The sequence below is a fragment of the Melospiza melodia genome, chromosome Z (assembly GCF_035770615.1).
Source record: "Melospiza melodia melodia isolate bMelMel2 chromosome Z, bMelMel2.pri, whole genome shotgun sequence".
In the NCBI taxonomy this organism is placed as follows: Eukaryota; Metazoa; Chordata; class Aves; order Passeriformes; family Passerellidae; genus Melospiza; species Melospiza melodia.
This window is the reverse complement of record NC_086226.1, coordinates 72300678-72325245: the sequence shown is the minus strand read 5'-3', so window position 1 is coordinate 72325245 and position 24568 is coordinate 72300678. Positions and strand designations below refer to the sequence as shown.

Sequence of the window (24568 nt, the reverse complement as noted above, 5' to 3'; positions counted from 1 at the left end):
GATCTTTATCCATGAAAGTGAATTACTTAAAGGATACTATATGGATTTTGCATTCCCTAATGGGGACAAAAGGAATGTGAAGGGGAAGTGGTGACCTAAGTTGATCTGAATTTGTGTTTGAATTCAGTCAACGGGTTGCAGAGCTGTAATTAAGTCGATAACATTTTGCCTTGTTTTGGCTTTCATAGAACACGTCCACATCTTACAAAATCAAAGACTAGGGAGAGGCTTTGGTACATGTTGTGTCTAATATCAGCATTTGTAGAAGCTTCTAGTAAATGGGAACCTAGGCAGTCTGAAGATCAGCTGGGACCTCATTCTGGATTGAGAAGATATTTCATTTTCTCCTTTGTGCGGCATCACAGTATAAATTTCCAGCACAAAATGATACAGATGTGTGGATGGTTGCGTGTGTGCATGTTTATATGTATTTCTAGGTAGTATAGAGCTAAATTATGCATAGTGTAAATATGTCTCACTTGCATAATACAAGTTTTTGAGTGTCTTAGCTCTTTTCTTGATGAGCTATTTTCACAGATGATTCTGATCATTCATCCAGATGTAACTTTGCAGTCAGCACCCAGAGAAGTTGAAAATAGAAGTAATTTCTTACAAGTTAGAGGTCACTTGTGTTTTTCTGTACTGGTCCTATATTTTTGGCAGTCCAACTGAAATCAATTTGTGTTTTCTCATTCACCTGTTGTATCTAACTGTCATATTGTTGTATTATGCATTGATTGGTTACAGAGATTATCAAGGCTATAGAACAATGGTGCCAGTTCTCTACTTGCTCCCTATATCCCAGAGATCTGTTTGTATGTAGACTAGCATTCAGTGTTTCTCCTTCACACAGCCTGTGGTGTTTCTGCACTGCACAGTCTAGCTGAGCTTGAACACGAAATGTGTCATTGCTTCTTGATCAGGCAGGTGCTCTAAATGACTCCAGAAAGCTGCTTAGTCCTGTGTCACTGTGAGCCCTCTATTTGCCTGTGAAGGGTGTACATTTAGTGAGCCAGTGGGAATCAGATCAATTTGAAAACACACTGGTATTTCCATATTGACTTGCACTGTTACAGGGCCTTTATCATACCCAAAAGCAGAGCTGGTTACCTCAGCTGCCAAGTGGGTGAAATACAAATTTTATTTATTTATTTTAAAAAAATCTCTTACTGTAAATCATATTTTAATACCGATCATGACAGCCAATGTATGAATGACCTCAAGCAAATGAGACAATTAACATGTAAGTGATGCTAGGTTAATATTCAGGGTTAGACTGAAACTAATACTGCTGCTGGGTACAAGGCTAGCAATAGATTTGTGGAAGAGGGACCTTAGAATTTCATGGTTTTATGACCAATGCAGTTGTAGTTTTGGAATGTGTTCTCTGATCTGAGGCTGCTGTTGCATTTTGCTACCATTTTCTGATTAATCCCAGAATCACAGAATATGCCTGTGCAAAAGTAATGAAAACATGTAACACATAACTAGTGAATTATCCTAGCAAAGATTTAACTGGTTGCTACTAGCAAGTATACTTAAAACTGGGATTACAGGCTTAGCAAAAGCATGAATGCATTGCTAAATGTATATCAGCTGCTTAGTGTTTATAACTGTGATATTGCCACTAGCATTACAGCAGTGGTCCAGACAGAAAGTGTTATAAATTCCCCATTACGCTAAATGTAAAGATGTCTTTGGTGCTGACAGTGTTTGCCCTTACATACACTTTCTTCATAGCTATTCCTCCTTTAGGAAGAGGGAAAATAAGTAAAAAAAAATGCTAATTCAGCAATCTGTTGTTGATTATATGACATTATAGTTGTTGTTATTCTTACCCAGTGAGATTTTCCTCCCAGTATTCAGAAAAGGCAAATATAATATATTTTATGCCTACCCTTCTGACTTCCTTCTAAACTCTTACTCCTAAATCCTCTTCAGTTAATGATTTTCTGTGCAGTCACCAGGCACTGAAGTATCTTGGGCTGAGATTATCCATTTTCCACGGTGGGTCTGGAAGTGAAGTCACGGTCATCTACCATGGGCTCCAGACTGGAGTGTCTGCTGCCACTGCAGCTCCCTCAGTGCAAGACCACAACACAATCTGAGTGTATTCTTTTCCTGAAAAAGGCAAAGCGGAGTGGAAAACTAACCAACTTCTGTGTATTGGTGGCTAGGACTGACATGGTTTCTGATCAGGAAATGTATAGATGTGAAATACGGATTTAGGTATCTGAAGTTATAATTGTCTTTGTGCCACAGAATGCAAGATGAGCAGAAATAATAATGATAAATGCTCTGTCATTGTCTCGCCATTGACTTATCCTCTGCAACACTGGAAGGGGAAAGACACGTCATTAATTGCCAATTAGGCTGACACAAAGGTAAAAATTTCTGATGGACAATGGCATATTTTTATCTATTCTGCTTTCCTTGACAGTCTTAATTCATACTTAGAAGCTCTTAGCATGAAGATTCACTTTTGAAAGCTGTACATATGAGCCAGTGTTTGGTCCTCAGCGCCATTTACTCCCTCTGCGAATATCAAATTCCATTGACATGGAAGATAAAGTCCCTTTGGCAATGATTCATTGTAGTTCCTGCTTTCCAGTACCTATAATTTTGCTGCCAGCTGTTTTTATCTGATCCTTATTTGTAAGGTGAGTGTTTACACTTTGAAATGGAGCAAGTCAATTATTATCTAACTGAAATCACTGAACTGCCTTCACTGACATGCAAAACTGGTCCATTTTTCATAAACCTTTTTCCTGAGATTGGAGTGTAAAAAATGCTTTAAATATCCATCTGAGTGAAGTGTCTGACTACTCTGGGTCAGTTCCTCCTTTTCTGTCATAAAAAATCAGCTGACTTCAGTTCAGACCTTTTTTTGTCAGCTAACAGTTATGCCTCACTTTCAGAAACATTAAGAACAGTTACAAATGGAAGTCTGAGGAGGCTATAGAAATATGAGGGAATGGACTGTATTTATATTTTTCCTGTCCGACATAAAATTGGAAATGCTTCAAGTCAGCACTTTAAACAAAAACCCTCTTTGGAATGGTGATGTGCTCAGCAGCAACTCAGGAAAGGTGCAAATGAAAACGTACCAGATGGCAGAAGTTGCTGAATACTGAATTCTGAATTTACTTCATTGTATGCATATGTATTCACAGGTCATTCTATCATTTTATAAATAATGGAGGAAATTACTTATGTTTCCTTACATAACACACCAAGAACATGGAATAGTCATTACATCATCTGACTTTCTGAGTGCAAAGTACTTTATAAAAACAAATGTGCCCATGGGACACTCCCATTTATATAGGCCCTTTTAAAGGGTTTTCCAGTTGCTTTACAGAAATATATATATTTTAAAAGAAAACTGTAATTTATTAAAAATAAAAGAAACAAACAGAGGCAGTAAAGATAGGAACAAAAGACTCAGTTCTCACTGTTAAGGATAAGACACACACAGGATAATGTGAAATGGATAAAGCATGCATGACTTGCTGAAAGATTATACAGGCACATGAATGTGATATGTACACAAAAAGTGCAAAGTCTTATATGTCATTTATATATTTTACTCTGTTATTCAACGAATACTTCTAGCTGTGGATCCAGAGCATTGTTTTCCTTGCCAAGTGAAGTGTTCAAAAAATGTCCCAGATGAGCCTTGATAAGGAGCATTGTCTATGCTGGAGAGGAAGACAAAAAACCTTCAGGGACATAGTGTACTAAAATGCCCAAATTTCTTTTCATCCTTACTCAGATGGCATATCAGGAAGGTGGACAAAGCCCTGCCCTGTGACAGTGGTCACAGGGGTTTTCAGGTGAAGGTAGAGACAAGAATGTTGATTTCATGTTCAGAAGGCTTGATTTATTATTTTATGATATATATATTACATTATAACTATACTAAAAAGAAAAGGACAGGTTTCCTCAGAAGGCTAGCTAAGCTAAGAATAGGAAATAAAAGAATGATAACAAAAGGCAGCTCTCTCAGACTCTGTCCAAGACAGCTCTGTCTTGATTGTCCATTAATTATAAACATTCAAGATGGCCCAGTCACAGGTGGGCCTGTTGCATTCCACAGCAGCAGATAACCATTGTTTACATCGTGTCGCTGAAACTTCTCAGCTTCAGCGGGAAAAATCCTAAGGATTAGGATTTTCACAAAAGGATGTCTGTGACACTGCCCCACATCAAGTACTTGCCCCTTTTTCTGTTCTGCACACCCTGTTGGGCCCTGAGACTCTTCCCTCCTATGCCATTGCACTCCCAGGGGTGTAGAGGGAAACAAGAAGGAAACCTCCCCATGACTTCTCCATCCTCGAGCTCTCAAGATAACGTTTGTGCAGTAGGGACAAGCAGAAGCCCCAAAGAAAATGAGTTCAGACATTTATTTGGCATCACCATTGCAGCTTTGTGCAAGGTGGCAGCTGGCAAAGGGACTGACCTGTCTCCTCTTTATGGCTTTTCTTTCCAAGGACCAAGGTGTCAGCTGGCCCGTGCTGAGCTGCTTGAAGTGCTGCCCTCAAGTGTAGCAGCCCTCAGCTGCCAAAGGTGCTGGCTGCCCTCCCTGCAGCATCCACAGACGTTGCTTGGGAAGGTGACCCTGCCAAAGCATGAGTCTGGACAGGGTTACCACTCACACCTCCGGGCAGCACAGTGAGGGACAGTGTGCAGCTGAGAGCTTTATGTCTGCTCCAAGATGCACCAAATCCAGTGGAGAGCATTTAAAGTGCTTGTACACTACCACCCACAGCATGAGGAATAAATAAGAGGAACTGGAAGTTTTGGCTCAGTCCCAGACCTACAACACTGGCTCAAGTGAGACTTGGTGGGAAGAGTCCTGCAGCTGCAGTGCTGGGGTGGGCACCTCATAGACCCTTCATGAGAGACAGGCGGGGCAGAGGGGTTGGACTGTACAGTGTTTGCATTACAGGAAAAGCAAGTAAAGCAGATATTGTTGTGGGAGTTTGCTGTAGATCAGCCAGCCAGGATGATGGCACTGATTTACTAGTCTATAAGGACTTAAACCTCTGTTCTAAATCAGTTGTCCTTGTTCTGCCGCTACATATCTTAGTTAAATTCTCTCTCCCTTCTTCTTATGAGCCCCTTTTAAGTGTTTAAAGGTCACAATCAGGTCTTCCAGGAACCTTCTCTTCTCTAGCCTTTCCTCCTCGCTATAATCATAGTCCTGGCTGTGCTCTGGATACAGTCCAACTGGTTCCTCTCTTTCCTGTGCTAGGGATGCCAGAATTTAATGCCACACTCCAGGTGGGGTCTGAGCAGAGCAGAGCAGAGGGGCAGAATCCCCTCCCTCATTCCTGCTGCCCACTCTGCTTTGGATGCAGCCCAAGACACGTTTGGCTTTCTGAGCTATGAGCACACATTGCCAGTCATGTCTAATTTTTCATTCACTGCTATTCCCAATTTCTTTTCCTTCTCTGGTCTCAAACCCTTCATCCACCTGTCTGTACCTAGACTGGGGGTTGCCCTGGGCCAGGCAAAGGATGTTAAACTTGTCCTTGGTGTTCTTAAGAAAGTTTGCATGGGCTCAGTCCTCCTGTCCAGGTCCAGAAGAAGTCCATATAGAAGATGACTTCTGATAAAGTCCTAAGGGAGCTGAATAGGGAAAGCAAATTCCGAGGTGTGTTGTTTTCAACTGGAGGTGGTCTCATGGGTTAAGGGAAGATTGGTGACTGTCTTGGCCACAGTGAAGCTGTTAAGTTTGAGATAGTTAGCACTATGAAAAAATAGGTCAGCAGAGAGGCTACTAAGTGCAGGTTTTTGGCTGATCAAGGAACTAGTCAGTAAGGTATATCTGCTTTCAAGGATTTCTGAGCCCATAAATACTGGGGATATTTTAAGAGTCATCTTTCAAAAGAGCCCAAGAGAGGGAATTCCCATGTTTTAGAAATTGAGGATGTGCAGCAGAAGGCTGGGTAGGTAAATAGGCAACTGAACACCGAACTCTGGATAACTGATTCTGAATATTTAGGTGAAAAAGAAATTGTATGGACTTTAAAAGCATGGCCAGGCTACACAGGATTATTAAAGAGGTGCTATTTGTCAGTAGGGAGAAAATTTGTATAATGAAATATCAGTTGGAATTGAAGCCAGTAAAAAAAAAGTTTAAATAAAGGCTTTTTAAGGCATGTTCACTGTAAAAGGAGGGCTAAAAAAAAGATTGGTCCATTACCTCATTATGTGGTTCTTCACCTCACAAACAGGGTTGAATGAAGATAAAACTGATGTATCTTTGCCTCTATCCTTTATTGTCACCAATGGGTCCTGGAACCACAGGAACTGTGGGTCTGAGCACAACGACTGGGAGAGGGATAGACTCCCAGCTGTTTATGCAGAATTTGCTGCTGCAGTCCAATTGGAATTGGGCTTGAATTGAATCCAATTGGGGCCCAATTGGATTCATCCCAGGGTATCGAAAGAACCAGGTGTCATCATTGCAAAACCTCCCTCAGTGATCAATTTTTGGAATCTGAGGAGGTCCTATCCCTCTTGAGTGGGAGGCAGCAATTTTCAAGAATGGCTAGAAAGATGACCCTTGTAGTTCTAGGCTTGTCACTCTCCCTCCAGTGCCTGAAGATTATTATGGGAGCTGCTAAAAAACTCTTGAGAGACAATACTGTCATCAGTCAAAGGCAACAATAAGTTCATGAAGGGAAAGAAGTGCCTTACTATCTTGATATTCTTTGGTAATAAAGTTTTCTGCCTAGTGGAAGAAAGGGAAGACAGTGGATGTGAGTTGTTTGGTTATTGCGTTTATTTAATTTAATTTAATTTAATTTTGGTTTTTGATCACAGAATCTTTCTGTATAAAATTTCCAGCACACGGTTGGACTTACACAAAATATGATGGGTGAAAAGCTGACTGACAGACTGGGCTCAAAGAGTTGTAGTATTTGGGATAACATCTAGCTGATGGCTGTCAGTAGTGGTGGTCACCTCAATTTTAGGTTCAATTTTGGCGCCAGTTCTGTTTGGCAGTTTTATTAATGACCTGGACACACAAGTTAAGTGCACAGTAAGTAGTTGGACACAATATTAAACTAGGAGGTGTCATGGACATCCTCAGGGGTAGAGAGACCTTAGAAGATAGATCTTGAGAATGCTAAACAGTCACCAGCTATGGGAATTTTGGCAAAATGTCATATTCTGCACCCGCGACAAGCTTCCCAAAGTTGTGGTCATGTCTGCAAGTGTGTTGGTGTCCAAGGAGTGGTTGGAAAATGCTCTGACAGATAGGGTTTAATTTTTAAGTTGCCATGTGTGGAGCTAGGAGTTGGATCCTCATGAGTCCCTTCCAACTCATGATATTGTAAGTACCTCCAATGCAGTGCCTAATTTGTAATTGGGATTTGTGGACACAAAAAATGCATTTCCCTTTTCTGCTTCCACTTGTGTGCCTTTAAACTGCCTTTAAACTGCCTTTATTTTGTTGTCCTTGAAGTCACTTAACTCCAGGATTGCATTCTTGTTCTCCAGGGTTATGCATTCTTATTCAACCATTCTTTTCAGTTTGCCAGCCAAGCTTTGAAACGTTAATATGTCAGTCATTTCTGTTCCTTGGTGGCAGAGCACTACTACACAAGTGGTTTAACTTGCTAAAAATAATTTTTTAAAAAAAGCACCTTAATCCTTAAAGCTGATTTTGGGTTAGAGTTTGGCAATAAAACCAAATGTTCCTCATGCTTTCTGAGGTTTTGCTTGCAGACTCTGCTGTGAAAAATTGAGAAACTAACCTTCAGTGGTTCATATGGGTAGAGTGTTGGTTTTGGTGTTCTGAGGAGGAGTTTATGTGTATGTCCACATGTTCTTGTGCATGTGGATGCAGATGTTCAGCTCTATACTTCGGGGTTTTCATATTAGGAAGTAGTGTATTTAAAATTCTGATTGAAAGGGAGACTGACTCTGATGCTTGGTTTTGGTTTGGCATTTTTTTGTCAAATGTGGATTTATTTAAAACATATAGATTCAGATTTGAACTAGGACTCTTGAGGGCATTTATATGGAAAGACGTATACAGTTGTGGGAACGCCAGAATAGGATTTCTCAGTCCTGGTAAACCTACTCATTGATTATTGTGAAATAAACCAGGCCTGGAGGTAGTTTAACTGGGTCTTAAGGCTCTCTGTAGGTGCAATACCTCTCCTGCATTATGGAATAAACTTTGACCGGTCTCTGTGGGAGAGGCAGTCTTCTAAATACTGGAGCTTCTCTCTACACCAAGAATATGACAGTTGAAGACTAATTTTGAACATTCTAATTTAAACTGCTATCTGCTCAATTGCTGATGTGTACTTAGCTGTGGCTACCAACCAGTGATAATGATTTTAGGGTAAGAGAGCTTGAACAATATGGCTAACAGCCCTCTGTTTTCATTCATCAGCGCATTCCAAAAGTAATTCTTTATTATTCTATGGTCTTAAACATTATAAGAAGTTTAAAAGTGTGACCAGACTCTTTTTTTCTGAACATGCAAGAAGACTGGCATGTTGCTGATGATACAGAGGGAGATAGGTGATGCATGAGATGCATTCAGGATCACTTCAGTTTAGCTTCAGCTGACTGGCTTAGCCAAATCAGGACCATGCATGTTCTTTCATTTCTTGTGTTTATTTTCTAGACTTGAAAGTGCATTTATAAGAAGATGTTTGACATCATGTTGCAGCTTTAGATCTTGTCCACATTCCATAACCATACCAGGGCACATCTGATTTTAACCATGTCAGGCACATATTCATGTCAAGCCTGCTAGAACTGTTGCTCTGTCATGCGCTGAGAAGCATAGAAATGAAAATTGTGGAAGAAGAAGCTTCTCCCAATTGTTTTTTAATGAATTAGCTGGATTTCAAAAAATAATTAGATAGTATGAGTTTTATACAAATTATTTGAGGTACTGGATATGAATATTTTATTTTTCTTTTCGATTTCTTTTATATAGATTTGGTAATTCTTGCATTCCATCTATTACTTACTAGTCTGACCTACATCCCAAGCCTGGGGAGTTTAAAGTGGATCAGAGCATCTCTTTTTGACAGGAAATTTCAGCAGGAGAAAGTGATTCTGAATCTGTTTTTGTTCTGTTTGTTGAGATGTTCTCATTGCAGTTTCCAGTCTCTAGGTGCACTGTGAAAGGGAGGATCCTGCATGCTGGTATCTTGTACCTGTTTTTCTTGGAAAAGCATTTAAAGGTTAGGGTTTGCACTGGGCTGTCAAAAATGTAGTGAATAAGTATTGGAAGGGACTGGGTGGATGAGTTTAAAGTGTGCCACTTTCTTTAGGTCTTAATTCAGTGATGTTCATCTTTATCCAGCAGAAAAAATTACCAACTTTTGCTTCCTGGTTATATTAAAATTCAGTGCAAAAATAGTTTCTGATAATGAAATCACTTCCTTCCAGAAGTGTAAGAGGCTGATATCAATGAAGTGAAAAAATGACACCTCTGGTCTAGGAATTATTTTGTGCTTATCTTAGACTTTCCTAATATTTTGGTAATTGAGTCTTGTTTGACATGTTGCTATAAGAAGTGTATGTATCTGTGTATGTATCTGTGTACCACACAGACCTAGGGGATCCTTCTCTTATAGTAAGTTTTGCTGAGCTTTTAGAAGCTTGTTGGTCAAGCCAAGAATTTTTCTAAAGTAATAGAATTTTTCTGAGAGTTTCAAAATTTCCAAATATTCAAAGGAGTTTACTAATTCATTTTCTCACATTCTGGTAAATATAGAACCTCCAAGACTTATTGCTTAAATTACATCTGTCAGATTATCAAATCATACAAGTCTGGACACAATGCAGACATTTTATTCATATCTAATTGGCAATATGCCAGCCAGTTATAATGAGCTTTTAACGCCGTAGTGCACTTCTACATGTAAAGGAAATTTGATCCACATAACCTAGTATTTCTTGCAAATTATTCTATCTGGTATTGTGTGTGTGTGTGTGTGTGTGTAACATATTCATACTTTTTACCTTCCTGAGGGAATTCAGATTTAAAAGATTGCTTTGCCGCATATTACAGAAAAAACACACATAATTCTTGTATAAGGAAACATTTTGTGTTCAAAAGCTTTATTAATCACAGACATCTCTCAGCAATTTTAAAACTGAAGGATTTATGACAGTCATTCTTTAAGAATGGTTGGAAATTATTAACTCATGTTATCTGAAATAACCTGGTATTTCCCTGGTTTTGTTTACTTATACGTTTAATGGACTTTTTTGTAGAAAGTCTGGATCTGCTGTGCTAAAAATATGACTCTAATCTGTCAACCCTTGTTCATGTAAAAAAAACTTGTTGAGGTGATGAGGCTCTGTGAAATAATAACAGTTTGTGGGAGCAGAGTTGCCACATCATGTCTGATCTGATCTGGGCTGCAGCATGTTTTTCCTTCCAGCTATGTGCTTTGTTGAAAGATCAAACGAAGCCATGAAAATGATGGTAAGATACTGTAAAGAAAAGTATGTCTCAATATTTCTATCATCTTGTATCATGTGCAAGAGAGACAGCTGTTTTCTCCCCTGCTATGAAGACACAGATGCATATTAAGCTGTGGTTTCTGGCTGCCTTTCAGAACAATAAGAAACTACACACCTGTCAGCTCTTGGCAAGCAGGAGTGGTAAAATTACTAACTTTGTTTCCACAGCATTCTCTCACTGACAAACACACCATTGGCTTCATTTTTCTCTCCATCACTTCTCAAAAGGCTTAGATTTCTCCCCAGAGGCACAGAAGAATTAAGCAGTTTTACTACTGCTTCTCATCAATGGCTTACTTTTTAGAAAGCGTAGGTTTTCATGCTAGGCTTGTTTTATTACAGCTTTTCTTCTGGAACAATTTTTTTTTTCCAATCAGTGTTTTGCATCTGTAAGCCTTTGTGCTATATAGCACCCTCCTTTCCTAAGGCAATCCAAAACCCCTGCAAGCTAATGGCTCATTTAGTGATCAATTTGTCAAATAATATTCACAGATGTTTTTCTTGTAGTACAGTGCAGGTAATACCCATGTGAATGATTTCTTCTCATAAGTGGCTAGGTAGTGGATTTGTTTTGTACAGTGCAGTGTGGAGTTGATAATGGACCTTGAATCTTTGCTCTTCATTGCTATTTTTTGTTGTCTTGCCTACATTATGAAAGTTATAAGAAAACTGGTAGTCGTTTTATTGTTTGTTTCAGTTTTTGTTTGTTTGTTTTGTTTGTGGTTCCCTCCCCCCTCATCCACCCATATTGCCAATAAAACCAAACTGAAGAAAAAGATTTTTCAAGGCACTTTAAAAAATGATTAAAAACTTCCATAGGACATCCCTGCCCTGTCTTCCCTTCTCTTCCCAGTTCTTACAGCTCCTTCACACTGCCCCCACACAGTTAAAAGCACAAACCAGGAATTCCTCAGAAAGTCTTTTACAAGGCATGTTGAAAACTTTGAAGACATTAATCTGAAATGATCTGTCAAAGATCTGGGGGAATGGAATCTAACTGAACTTTAACTACTTTATCCTACTTAAGCCGGAACAGAACTGCTGAGCTGAGCAATTTAAGATTCCCACAGCTGCACTAGCAATGTTTTCGTTCATGGTACTAAATTGTTTCCATTAGCCTGAAAAGGGTTATAAAACCTACAATCAATTTACTTTCTGGGGCATTGTGTTTTGAATACCGTTTAATAGGGTGTGACAAAAACACATAATTTCTCCACATGTTCTTACATTGCAAGCAGATTTTGCTTGGTACTAGGCAGTGAACCAAATGTTCTGGACAGACAAATATTCAGCAGAGAATGCACTGGAATTGGAAATAAAGGAACAGTATCAGACAGCTAGAATGCCCAGGGCATGACAAGAATCTTAAGTGGAAGATACGAGCACAAAGGAATAATAGGAATTTTTATCATCCATTTGCTCATCAGCTCCACATTTGCTATGGATAGGAATCATTAGATTTGTTTAACGTAGGGGAAAAGAATAGATTCAAAGACTGGAAACATGGGTGAACCCAATTGGACAGGAGTATATTTAATACTAATATGAATAACCAGAGATGGCTAAATGTGATGAACAGCTGCAGGCAGGAGGAGGATTCTCACTTTCTTCCAATGAACTCAATGACTTGGATTGCTTTCTCAGCCTAATACACCCACAGCATTTTTGTTACATGAATAACCACATTTATTTTAAAAACACTTCTTGATAGGGGAGGACAGATTGATTTACTTACCTTTACTAATACTCCTAAACTGTTTATATCCTGTATCTCCTTTCATTTTAAGCACTTCAGCTTGTATTTTGCATATGCGGTGTATTTAAATCAGTTTATTGAACAGGCAAATAAGACTGTTTAATGAGGAACTGTGAATAAACATATTCAAGCAAGTTATATGATACAATATTTCTTAATAGTGATATGGAAAACCCCCACATTGTTCCATGACAACATGTCTCTAAAAAGGTGTTTTGATGTTCCTGTAATTGTGTAATTGTGTGCTGAGGTACACTGTAAAGCATGTGAATGCTGACCATCTAAAAAGCACTTCATTTTACTTCTGACCGCAGATGGCCATAATTGTCCTTACAAGGTGTTTCATTGTCTTTTAATTTAAAAAACTGTTTTTAAGAAAGAGAGAAAGAAATCTGCCAGTTTTAACTCCACATTTAGAAACTAATGCTATGTTAGCAAGCCAGCTCCTTGGCAAGGAACAAAGCAATAATCAGGGCAAAATTGAATTGGTCAGTCCTACTGCACTGATTTCAGCACTGTTGTCAAGGTGTTGTTTGTTTCTTCCTGTAAAGGCTTTAAGGGATCCTTTCACGGATCTTCAAGATTTGGTTTGACCTTTTTCAGATTGAATTTTTAAGCAGTGAAAATTAGCTGCTGTTCATAGAAATTTTTAAGCTGCTTCTTCATCGCCTGTATTCTGGTTAAGTGGTAAATGGCAATAGATTTTTTCACTATTATTTTTTTGGATGATGATAATAAAAGCCAGATTTGCTCTATTTGACACATCAAAGCAGCAACCACAAAACCATATTGAGAATTGCTATAATTTAATGTAGCAATATATAAGATCCCAAAACTTCAGTTCCTGTGCTCAGCTCAGTGGCCTAACTGCAACTAGATGTTGTGAGGCAGAGAAAGATAGGAATCTACTGCTTGAATGGGGTTAGAGGAGTTGTGCACTCCACCTTGTTTTACCAAAGCTGTACAAAAAGTACATCACACCTAAGAGTGGTCCTTCTCCTGTTCTGACACATTTCCAAGTGCAGAAATATGGCAACCTCTTCCAGGTTTACTCCAGGTTTATACCATCCTTGTCCAACTTATTCCAGTTTGTCATCATGAGGTTGGACGTGGCATACACACATGCAATCAGGGTCCAAGAAGAAAAAAGTTTTTATTCAGCGTGTTCTCCAGCTTATATACTCTTAACAAAGTGTGATCTTAAGTCATTAACTACACCACAATAACTTATTATATTCATTGGTGCATTAATATAACTGGCAAAAGTTTTACAGAAATTTAATAAGGCACATATCCACATCTACTAGGCACGTAGTCTAGCTTGCAAAAATGTTCATGTCTCTTTTCTAATCAGTTTCCATGCTGATGGCCTTGTTTTCTTCCTTGCTATGGATACACTTGAAAATCATCAATTGTTATTTCTTCTATTAACTCAGCGTTGCTTGCAGGCCAGCAGTCAAGCCCCTCCATACCAGCTCTTCTCTGCGCATTCTGGTTTTTATTATGAATGCATTCTTAAGAATGCATTATACGCGTTCTTATTCCACCAGAATATGCGTTCTTCATAACTCACCTAGTCTCCTCTACTACCATTCAACCTTGTCTCCAACTTGGCAAAGTTCTTTCTTCGCAATTGCATTTTGTGAAAGAGAGTTACTTCAAATCTCTTCTACACTTTTCTCTCACAACAGTCATCCCCATTGTTTTCGTTTCTTTATCATGCTTTTTAGAATCAATGAATTGTTCGAGTTGGAAAAGTCCCTCAAGATCATAGAGCCCAACCATTGGTCTAACACTACCAAGTCCAACATTAATTGATGCCCCTGTGCGCCGTATTTAAGTTTTTAAAATACCTCCAGTACAGGAATGATGTTGCTACTACTTTCCTGGACAACCTGTTCATATGCTTGACAACCCCTTTGGAAAATATGTTTTTGGTAATACCCAAACTAAACCTCCCCTGGCAGAGTCTGAGGCCGTTTCCTCTTGTCCTGTCACTTGTTTCTTGGGAGTAGAGACCATGCCCCACCTGGCTAAACCCTCCTTTCTGACAGTGGTGGAGATTGATAAGGTTCCCCCTGAGCCTTCTTTTCTCCAGGATAAACACCCTCAGCTCCCTCAGCTGCTCCTCACAGGACTTGTGCTCCAGACTCTTCACAGTCCTTTTCTGGAGACATTCCAGCATCTCAATGTCTTTTTTGAAGAGAGGGCCCAAAACTGAACACAGGACTCAAGGCAGGTGCCCAGCAGAGGGATACAGTCACTGCCCTGGTCCTGATGGCCACACTATTGCTGATAGAGGCCAGGATTCTTTTTCATGTTAGTCATGATTAAAAATCTCATAGACAACTGAATTTGTTTGCTACTATTTTTTTTTCTTCTATATTTCCCATCTCCCACTGCAGCTTGCTTTCTATCTGAAATGTATTTTATTTTTAAGGAACATCTAACTTTGTGATGTATTTCCCTCCCACAGGCTGTAATCTATTGCTTGCTGAAATTTCCTTTAAAAATAAGTTGTTATTATTTTGCTACTTTCCTTTCATAAAAATGACTATGATTACAGTAAACAGTGTTAAGTACTCATACTAACCATCTGCTTTCAAGTGCTAAAATTCCTTTGAAAAGTACAATAAACATAATGTCTAACTTTGTTTTTCAGGCTTGCATTCAATGAAAGTGTTTTTAGAGCAAAACATCTCATCCATTTTTTGTGGCAGGTTTTCAGGCTTAGTACTACCTCTTAACTGTTAACTGTTTTGTGATTTTTCTAGCATTGGGATTGACCTGACAAAGTAAATAGGGGCACAGATACGTGGATGTAGTGTGATCACTTTTGCCACATACGAAGTGTCAACATCAGCATTTTAACTCATCATACCTAGGTTATACATCAATACATTTTTTTGAGTAAATTATGGAACAGCTGGTAATAGAAATGAAGATCCTATAAAAGTGTGTGATTTTGGAAGTCTAATGAAACAAAAGAGGTAATTTCAGCTTTGGTCTATTTAGAGTGCCGAAAGGCTCTTTTTAGGAAAGAATGTTTTTTAAGTTTTGAAGATTGCCTAGTCATTTGACCAAAATCAATTGTTTCATAGCATGATTGAGAGTGGAACTTTGTGTACAGAAAGGCTGGAAAAGAAAATAACTAGTCTTTAAGTGCTGAGGAGAAAAAAGGTGACTTCACTGAAATGTGTTTGGTAACATTGTTCTAAACTATAAAATTCAGTTCCTACTTAATCAGTAGAAAAAGTTTGAGAAACATTTTGAATTTTTAATTTTTTAAATCTACCCTAAACCCCCTAATGACTGCAGAAAACTTTAAATTTTGATTATAACTGAACATTGAAGTATGAGTGTGATTTCATAGTAATGAAATCATCTAAACAAAATAAGATCTGATACTGGTGTAATGACAGCCAACACAGCTGAATTTGTTGTAATAACTCCTGCAGATATCAGGAAACTGTGACAACTTGATTTAAACACTGAAGGGCCAAGAAGGAGATGATGCCTGTAAAGGCTATTTCTATCATATGAAAGAGGGACAGAAAAGACGTGACCATTGTCCCAAATATAAACTATGTGGGAATCCAACTAAATTGAATAATTAGTATTTTGTAGGTGAATGCATTGGGTGGAACTGGCATCATGGAACTCTACATGGCAGCAAAGCCATGTATAGCCCTCCTGGCCAGTTATAGAGCTTTTCAGTGCTGTTTCAGTCCATTCTGAAGAACCTGCAATATTCCGAAGCTAGTAGCAGTAGTAAATGTAAAAAAGTCCTTTTGTTAGACAAGACCCATGACAGTTCGAAAAAGGGACTCAGCCTTAAGTTCATGGTGACAAAAGATTTTTTAGGGTGTGCTGTGGTGACTGAAATGAGGCATATTTAGCATAGCAAGAATGGAAACAGAGCAAGACCCTCTAGAAAAAAGACAGTAGTAGACCTTGTAGGTGTGTGTGAGCCTCTAAGCAGTCATTTCTGCTTGGTGGCTGAAAGTGAGCAAAAGCCTAACAGAATACATTAAAAATTCAATTTAACACATTTTCTTTGAAAGCTGACTGAAATTAACACCACAAACTTATGAAGATATGGTGTGATGGAATTTGGGTCTGATTTTTGCTGGTCACAAAGGTGCTATATTCGTGTGGCTTTGAGTATGCAGGTTTAATCTGAGTTATTGCATGCATATCAAACTGATGAACAAGCACCTATTTGTTTTTATGAAAGAATCCTTTTAGAGAAACTTTACAGTAATATATATTAAGTCAGTTGTATCTCAACTAAAACAGCCAACTTTTTTTTCTAGGAAAAAGTTTTTGAATGTGAGAGATTTTCAAGATTGTGTTCTTTGTTTCCAGTTGTCATTTTCCTCTGTGTGTTGGCAAGGGTTTTTTCCTTTTCCTTAATGAGAAGCAGTATAGAATGTGCATTCAAATTATTTCAATTAATGGATCAACTTTAAGCACTCTTGCTTAAATTGTGATTGTTTGTGATATCCTCCTGTGGGTTTAAACTGCATAATATGAAGCATGGTATACCTGACTTTTAGTGTCTTAAAACCAGAGTTCTGTAAATAATGCAGTCAGTACATGTGAAACATCTGTATTAAATAGCTATTTGCAGAAGTCAAGCTCTGAGTTTGACTTCATTAAACTGCAAATGGCTTGCAATTAAGTTATTGATCATCTTTTGCAGGGTCTTAAGATTCTGCAGATGAGATTGAATCCTTAAATGTTCTTCAAGACACATCTGTTTGTGCTAGCATTTTGGCAATTGATAGTAGGAAACAATACTGGAAGAACATGTAAATTAATTTGGCTGTGAGTGTAGCATGAGTTCTTCAGGACCATAAAGTTTCACCAAGAACTTGAAAACTAAAATTTATGGCCCTCTGTATCCCACTTCCTAGACTTCTGCGTTGCTCTGCTCCTCATTCTTTTGGTATTCATTATTACTGAACCAAGAGAAATTATAATTTCTTCACCATTACTAGTTTCCACTTTTATTGATAGATAAGATGTATCTGAGAGAATGGAGACCCTGCTGTTGCATTTGTTGTTGTTCAAAGAGAACACATGATCTGCAGGCCACATATTTGTGAAGTAATTTTTCTGGCAAAATGGATACCACTCATATGACATGCTGATAGGGCAGTGAGAGATACTGCTGATAGGGCAGTGAGAGAGCTTGTGGTTTCTGTTTCTGTCCTCTTACCGGATTTTCATCATCAGACTGACTCCGCCTCTTGAAATGGAACTTCTGGTGAGGATGCAGAATGGGAAGGTCTCAAGAAGCTCAGAGGAGCGGGAAATATAATTGAAAATTGAAAATTCACAGTTTGAAGTGGCTTCTCTTTTTGAAACACGTGCTTCTCTGCTAAATACTGATTTGATAAACAATATAATCAGGCTTAAAAGGCAACAATGAATTAAGAAATAAAATTTGATATTCTCAAACACTGTGGGTGTGCAGGCCAAAGGAGGATCCATACTAAAACTTCTTTTGACCATGAGTTGATCTCACACCTAAAAAATAGAAGAGAGGTGATCATTTTCTCAGTGGAGGTAGAGTTGGCACCCATGGAAAGTTCTCCATGAAGTACAGCAGCAGGAGCCAGCCACTAGGATTGGCTCAGTTAATAAGAGTATGGGCTATTAATGCCAATGTTGTGGGTTCAGTCCCTCTGTGGACTGTATGCTCAGGAGATGGACTTGAGGATCTTTGTGGGTCCTTTCTAATTCAGAATATTCTGTGATTCTCTCTTGGGAATTTATTCAAGTACTATGTGAACCCTACAAACAAATTTTTTACAATATTTTTAAATAAAGACAAGAGTTACTTTTAACTCAATCTAAAAACAATTTTTTTACAATATTTTTTAATAAAAACAACAGTTACTTTTAACTCAATCTAAGTTCAATGCATGTACACTTGTTAAGCATTCTCACCCATCAGTAGTAAATTTTAGTAATGCTGATTGGGATGCTCTGTGAGAGTTTTTTAGGTGACAGATTCTGTCCTTCCTATGGAGATAAAATCATTCAGCAGAACAAGTTAATTGAAATAAATTGCCTATGTTTTACTTCTACAGAGGACATCTTTCACTTTGGACTTCCTTTAAAAAAGTTTTTTCAAAGATCATGTAGACTTTCTGTGTGCACCAGCCATGGAAATGTTTAGGGACACCACAAAACGTCAAATATCTCTTTAAAATAGAAAATCACCTAATTTGTAAACTTTTTTTTTTTTTTTCACAGAGATCCTAGACCATCATGGCATAAAGAGTGAGTAGCTTCTTTTCTTGGAGCCTCCTATTTATTAGCTTATTGAAAGAATGGTCCACTATTTAGATGACTGTAAGCTTGCCTGATCTCAATCTCCTCATTTATTTGAAAACGTTTTCATAAAGACATCTTCCATACTTTAGAAATGGCCTCCAGTCCTTATACTTTGTTATATTTTCTAAACCACTGTCAATCTTGTCTTTAATGGCTACAATGGACAGACAGGTTACTTATTTCATTTGTTTGATGATATTAATACTATCTCTTGTAATATGACTAGTAGTCTCTTTGTCTTTTACCCAGAGTAATTTGATTTGATATGGTTTCTTTTTCCTCTTATAATTTCAAACGTATTGAATGCTTTTATTTAATTCTGGTTACATGCATGGGATTCTGGTTATGTGAGCTGGATCTTGTCTGTGCTCTGTGTTATTTGAGATACATAAAATGAGATAAAGAGCAAACTTGTACTGTCACTTCAGACAAAGGTCTACAGTAGCAAATAGTCTAGAGAAGTTACAAAGAAGAGAAAAAGCAATCCTAATTTCTATAAAAGAGAGAAAATAGTCAACATCAGAGAGGGAATAGATACTGATTATAATGGACTAAAAAAAGAGGAAAAAATAGTTCATCAAAACGGTAAAAAACCTACTACATGTAAAAAACCTACTACAAGTGATAATGGCTGTTATTATTCATGAGGTTATTAAATTCACTAATGGTATTTCGAGCGGTACAGTAGATATGTGTTCATGGGTGCAAATTCTCTTTCCAGAAATGAAATTCTCTTTCCCTGTGTTTGCTGTAATGTAGCTCTTGCTTCCAGGCCTACATTTGAAACTTTACAATTTACTTTCTCCAGTGATTAGGTACTTCTCTATGGAGGATGAGACTCCAGTGGTTTTGTTCTTCCCTGAGGTCTGACTGAAGAGGTTGGAGTTTTTTGTGAAGGAAAGTACCAAAGAGCAACTGATCTGTTTCCCTTCATAAATCTTGAAGGTTGTTAACTCCAGTGCTTTAACAAAAGGATTCTTAATGGCATCAGAGGTGTAAGAATTTCAATTAACATGTGTTTGTTTGCTCTAATTATTCTGATCTTGATTTTATTATGCTATAATTTGGATCTGTTGATTCAGGGCAATTTTCCCCTCCAACTAGTTTTCTTAAGCCTACAGGCACTTGGAGGTCTCTTTTCCTTTGTGTATGTGTTCTTTCTGCATGTAGTCTTTGATCTTGTTTGGGAAATTGTTCTCAAAAAGCACTTTTGAGGATATCTGCAGCTTTGAGACTGTTCAAGTCAAGTATGACCAGAGGCCCCATTGTGTTCTGTTAGAAAATATTTTAAATGGTAGGGAGTATAACCACAAACTGTCCTATCATCATAGAATCATAGAACGACTTTGGTTGGGGTAGGCATTAAAGATTATCCTATTCCATCTGTCCTGCCAGGGCAGGACACATTTCACCAGATCAGGTTGCTCAAAGCTCCATCCAGCTAGGCCTTGAACAGCCTCCGGGGATGGGGCCTGCACATCTTCTCTGGGCAACCTGTCCCAGTGCCTCACCATCACTACAGTGAGGAATTAATTATTAATATCTATGTAAGCCTACTCTCCTTCAATTTAAAGCCATTCCTCCTTGTCCTGTTAGTACATGCCCATGTAAATAGTCTCCACTTTTCTTGTAGGCTCCCTTCAGCTAGTAGAATGGTGCAACTAGTTCTTTCTGGACCTTTCTGAACCATCCCAATTCTCATAGCCTCTCAACAAAGAATAGCTGCTCCATTCCTCTAATCTACTTGGTGGCCCTCACTGCCCTTAACCTCACAAAGTATAGCTGCATGAAGGGAATGAAAAGAATAATCTTTGCAGCACTAACTTGTCTGTTGTGAAGGACAGGAGACAAATATTTAAACTGACAGGATTTTCTACTTTATATGGTATTTGGTCTTTTTTTTTTAGAAAATCCTACCTCTCCATTTGGGATCTTTTTGGAAGATGTTCTTTCAGCTTTTAAAAAGGGAGAGGTATTAGTAATTTTCTCCTGAATCAATCCTTTACTTCTTTTCACTTTATATCTGAATTAAAAATTTGTTTAGAAGAAATGTTCTTGGTCCCTCATTGATTGAATGAAGTCAGCTAGGAAGTTAAGGCTGCCGATGCCTTTCTGTCAATTGCCTCAATTAGTTACTTGCTTGTATTGGTCTACACTGAAATTGTCTCCTTTGGTCTTTAATACCTGCTTTACTCTCCTGTGAGCCTTAAAAATTTGTGTCATTTTGATAGTGAGGATTCAATGGGGGAAAGGTAACAGCTACAAGTGTAATGAGCACCTAGACAATGAACAAAAACTTCAGTGTTTGTGTAACAGGTGGTTGTATTTCTAAAGGGCTGTAAACAGTCACTGAAAGTATACTGAAGCCCAATTTATTTTGACAGTGATGGTTAGACATTTTCATAGATTAGAAGTTTTCAGATAACCTTTATCTAGTGGCAAGTTGTGGATAGCCTTCCAAATTTGTAATGCAGAGATGACATAATTTGTGGCATAGTGTCATGATGATACAGCAATGTTAGATCTTCCCATCATTTCAGAGTATTTTTTAGTGTTTCCAGATGTGGGTAAATGCATGAAGAATGGGATTGTATTGTAAAAATAATGGCAGGTAGATACATCTGAAAAAGCAAAGCTATTGAACTATTGTTTTCTAGTCAGACTCTTAAAGCTAATAGTAATTACAACAAAAAGCATTATGTTGATCTTTCCCCGACAAGGTGACAAGTCTTTCAAAATTGCTCTCTGACAAAACAAAATAAATGCATACTGAAGTATAGCGCTTGTGTCATAGTCGTGTTTGTCTAAAACTAAAGTGAGGAAAAATATGGGAATTTGTTAAACCGAGTACTGCAAATGCAAAAACAGAAAATCTGTCACATATTTAAAGAAGATTGCATTCTCCCATTCTCCAGACTTCAAAAAGACACTGGATTTTGTCCTAGGATGTTTAGGGAACACATTCTTTCATTTACAAGGACACATTTTTCTTCTAAACATAGAGGCATATCTTACTTTCTGAATTATTTAAGTGAGAGTGCCAGGATTTCTTTCTTTGTGTTGCAGAATGTACATTTACACAAATGGATATTGTTCTTTCTGAAGAAAGCATATGAAATTATGTTTAATCTGTTTAATTTATTTTCTGAGAATGTAGCATACTTGCTGACTAACCTTATTGGCGTTCTTGCTTCTACTGGCAGGGTATATCTGTGAAAAGGGATTAAGAGAGAGACAAAGCTTTAATTTTTTAAGAAAATGCTCATTCTGATTTTTACATAGGAAAGCAGAGATAAGCAGTACAATCCATTTGTAGGGGTGCTTATGTGTGAATGTGAGCAGCATATCTATGTGCATATGCTTGATATCTGAAATCTTGGGGAACTGTGCGTCAGGAGAGATGGATGTGACAGAATGAGGAGCTCCTGATAGGAATGCATCATAAACTCTCAGAAAGGACTGTCATTTTGACTTTGGATGACAGCATCTCCAGATTGTAGACCACACAACTGGGATTTGTACATGTATTTGTTTAAATATAGAACAAAATATATTTGTTCTCTAGGGTGGCCTAGAGAAAATGTGAGCAATGACCAGTCTCTGTAACCCGTATGGCTTTCCCATATTTTGAGCAACAAAACAGCTATTGAAATCTGGGGATGCAAAGCATGTAGTTGGTTCAGTAATGACAAGCAATGCCAGCATACTGTAATTAACATGGGGTGGTATAATTTATAAGGAATGTTCTATGCAGCTTAACACCAACACAGGAAGAAGGGAAGGAGTGAAAGAATTGCTCATCTGCAAAATCAAAGTGCCTCTCCTTTTGATGTAAACATTTTATTTTCAAATGCTCATTACATTTTTGTAACTAACTAAAGGACTCTGTCATTATGAGTTAACACAGTGGCAAGCAAGAGTGAGTCATGAAGATGACCTCTGTCCTTTTGCTTCCATATTAATCTGAAAGGGAAAATCTCAGCAGACTGTTTTTACTGTACATAATTAAGCAATTCTGAATGCTCAGTGAAACTTGAATGGTATGGCATAAAGCCTGATAATATGACAGTTAATGAGATGAGACTTAAACGTATTCAGCCTTTATAATAATAAGTGAAAGCTTTTGCCTTCAGATTGAGGGCAGACATGTCCTGAAATATTCGTTAAAAAAGCTAAAAACAACAGCAAGGGCACTGTTCTATGTTTCTTTGTTTTATGACTCTCTCAAAGAAAGAAGAAAAAAAATGAAATTATTTCTTAATTATACTTATTAAACATCTATAACAAACTGTGACATTTGCATTCATGGCTGAGAAATCTAGAGGAGGAAGCATTCAAGAAACTGCTAACAATACAGGGAGTGATCTATGTCACTGTATCTTTCTTTAGAGCCCAAAGTATTCAGGCTGGCTGAAGCTACATAATTAATTTCACTCCCTGTCTCTTATAAGGAGACAGTTGCTTTGGAAAGACCTTCTTGTCTTTTCTCTGTGCTGTATTTCTACTTTCATTAACAAAATAATTTAGCTTTGTGTAAGCCTTCTAGTTGTCATTGGTGATTCTTGTGTGTTTGCAGCATGATGCTCTTTGCAGCATGTATAATACATACCTGGGGAGGGAGCTTTCCAATGAATCGTCCAGCTTAGCTGTTATTGATTAAATTTATTACCTGAAATTGCCTAGGTTAATGCTGGTAAGCAAAAATAGATTGTGTATTAAAAAATACCCTGAAACAAGTAAACAAACAGAGCCCACAGACAAGATATTGTGAATGACTTTCTGAGTGTTTATTCCTGTATTAATAATACTGGAAACCTCATGGGTACCTAGAGTTAGCTAGCCTGGTTATGCAGCTTTGGCTTCAACTAACCCCTTTGATTTTTTCTCTTAACGTGTTTATACTTCATGAGGACTTACATTTTCCCTTCCACAGTTTTGCTAGTCCTGCTCCTGCTGGGAAGATTCTGAAATGCTGCATGGTGACTGTGCAACCCCAAGATCATGGTCTAAGTGCTGAAAAATGTTGTGGTTAAGGACATAAACTCAGACTTGGTCTCAGGCATACATTCACTACCAGTGTACTGTATTGTTCAGTAATTCAGAGTCCTCAAAATTCAGAGGAATTTTTGATGTACTGCCAAAGGTCAGAGCACATGAGCTTACTGTCCCTGAATTTTTAGTTTTTTATTTTTTTTAAGAAGAAACAAATGAAAGCCAACCTATTTCAAATGTTTTAAGCTCTAAAGAGATACTGGCAAATAGGTGACTCACAAATTACACAGAGATTATTCTATCAGATGCAGTCATCTCTCATGATCATGTAGTGGCAGGACAAGGGGAAATGGATTCAAACTGAAAATTAATAGCTTTAGGTTAGATATTAAAAAGAAGTTGTTTACTGTGAGGGTGGTGAACAGGTTGCCCAGGGAAGCTGTGGATGCCCTATTCCTGGAGGTATTCAAGGCCAGGTTGGGTGGGTTTGAGCAACGTTTTTTAGTGACAGGTGCCCTACCCATGGCAGGGGGCTTGGAACTAAATGGTATTTAAGGTCTTTTCCAACCCAAGACATTTCTATAATTTTATGATCAGTGGTTTATACAAAACCCTTTTTGTCAATTGTTCCCAAAGGAGATTTTTGGAACAGAAACTATGACACACTATTTTTTTTGCTCCATATTTTTCTTAAATTAAATGGTACTTTTGCAACAACACCAGGAGTGCATGTGCCTAGGAAGCACTTTTTGCCTTTCAGAATTGTATTAGTCGAGAGTTTTGTTTTGCATTCAAATTTCTGATAAAAAATATTTTTGTTACATGAAAATGAAATTAAAATATAGCAAATGTAGGACATGTATAAAACTTCTGTAAGTCTCATGGTCCTTCTGTAGCAGAGGGGTATATTTCAGAATGAGAGCACTCTGAGGCATCAGGCTCCACACCAGGAAAGTG

At 37.9% G+C, this 24568-nt stretch overlaps 1 long non-coding RNA gene across 2 annotated transcripts in view; it reads left to right on the top strand.

Moving 5' to 3' along the window:
• The window catches only part of LOC134431791 (uncharacterized), a 98188-nt gene that overhangs the window by 29473 nt on the left and 44147 nt on the right, over positions 1-24568 (top strand). For both annotated transcript variants that reach the window (XR_010031102.1, XR_010031101.1), the window contains 2 exons: positions 18539-18565; positions 19428-19564. This is a non-coding gene — a long non-coding RNA (uncharacterized LOC134431791). The remainder of the gene's footprint in view (positions 1-18538; positions 18566-19427; positions 19565-24568) is intronic.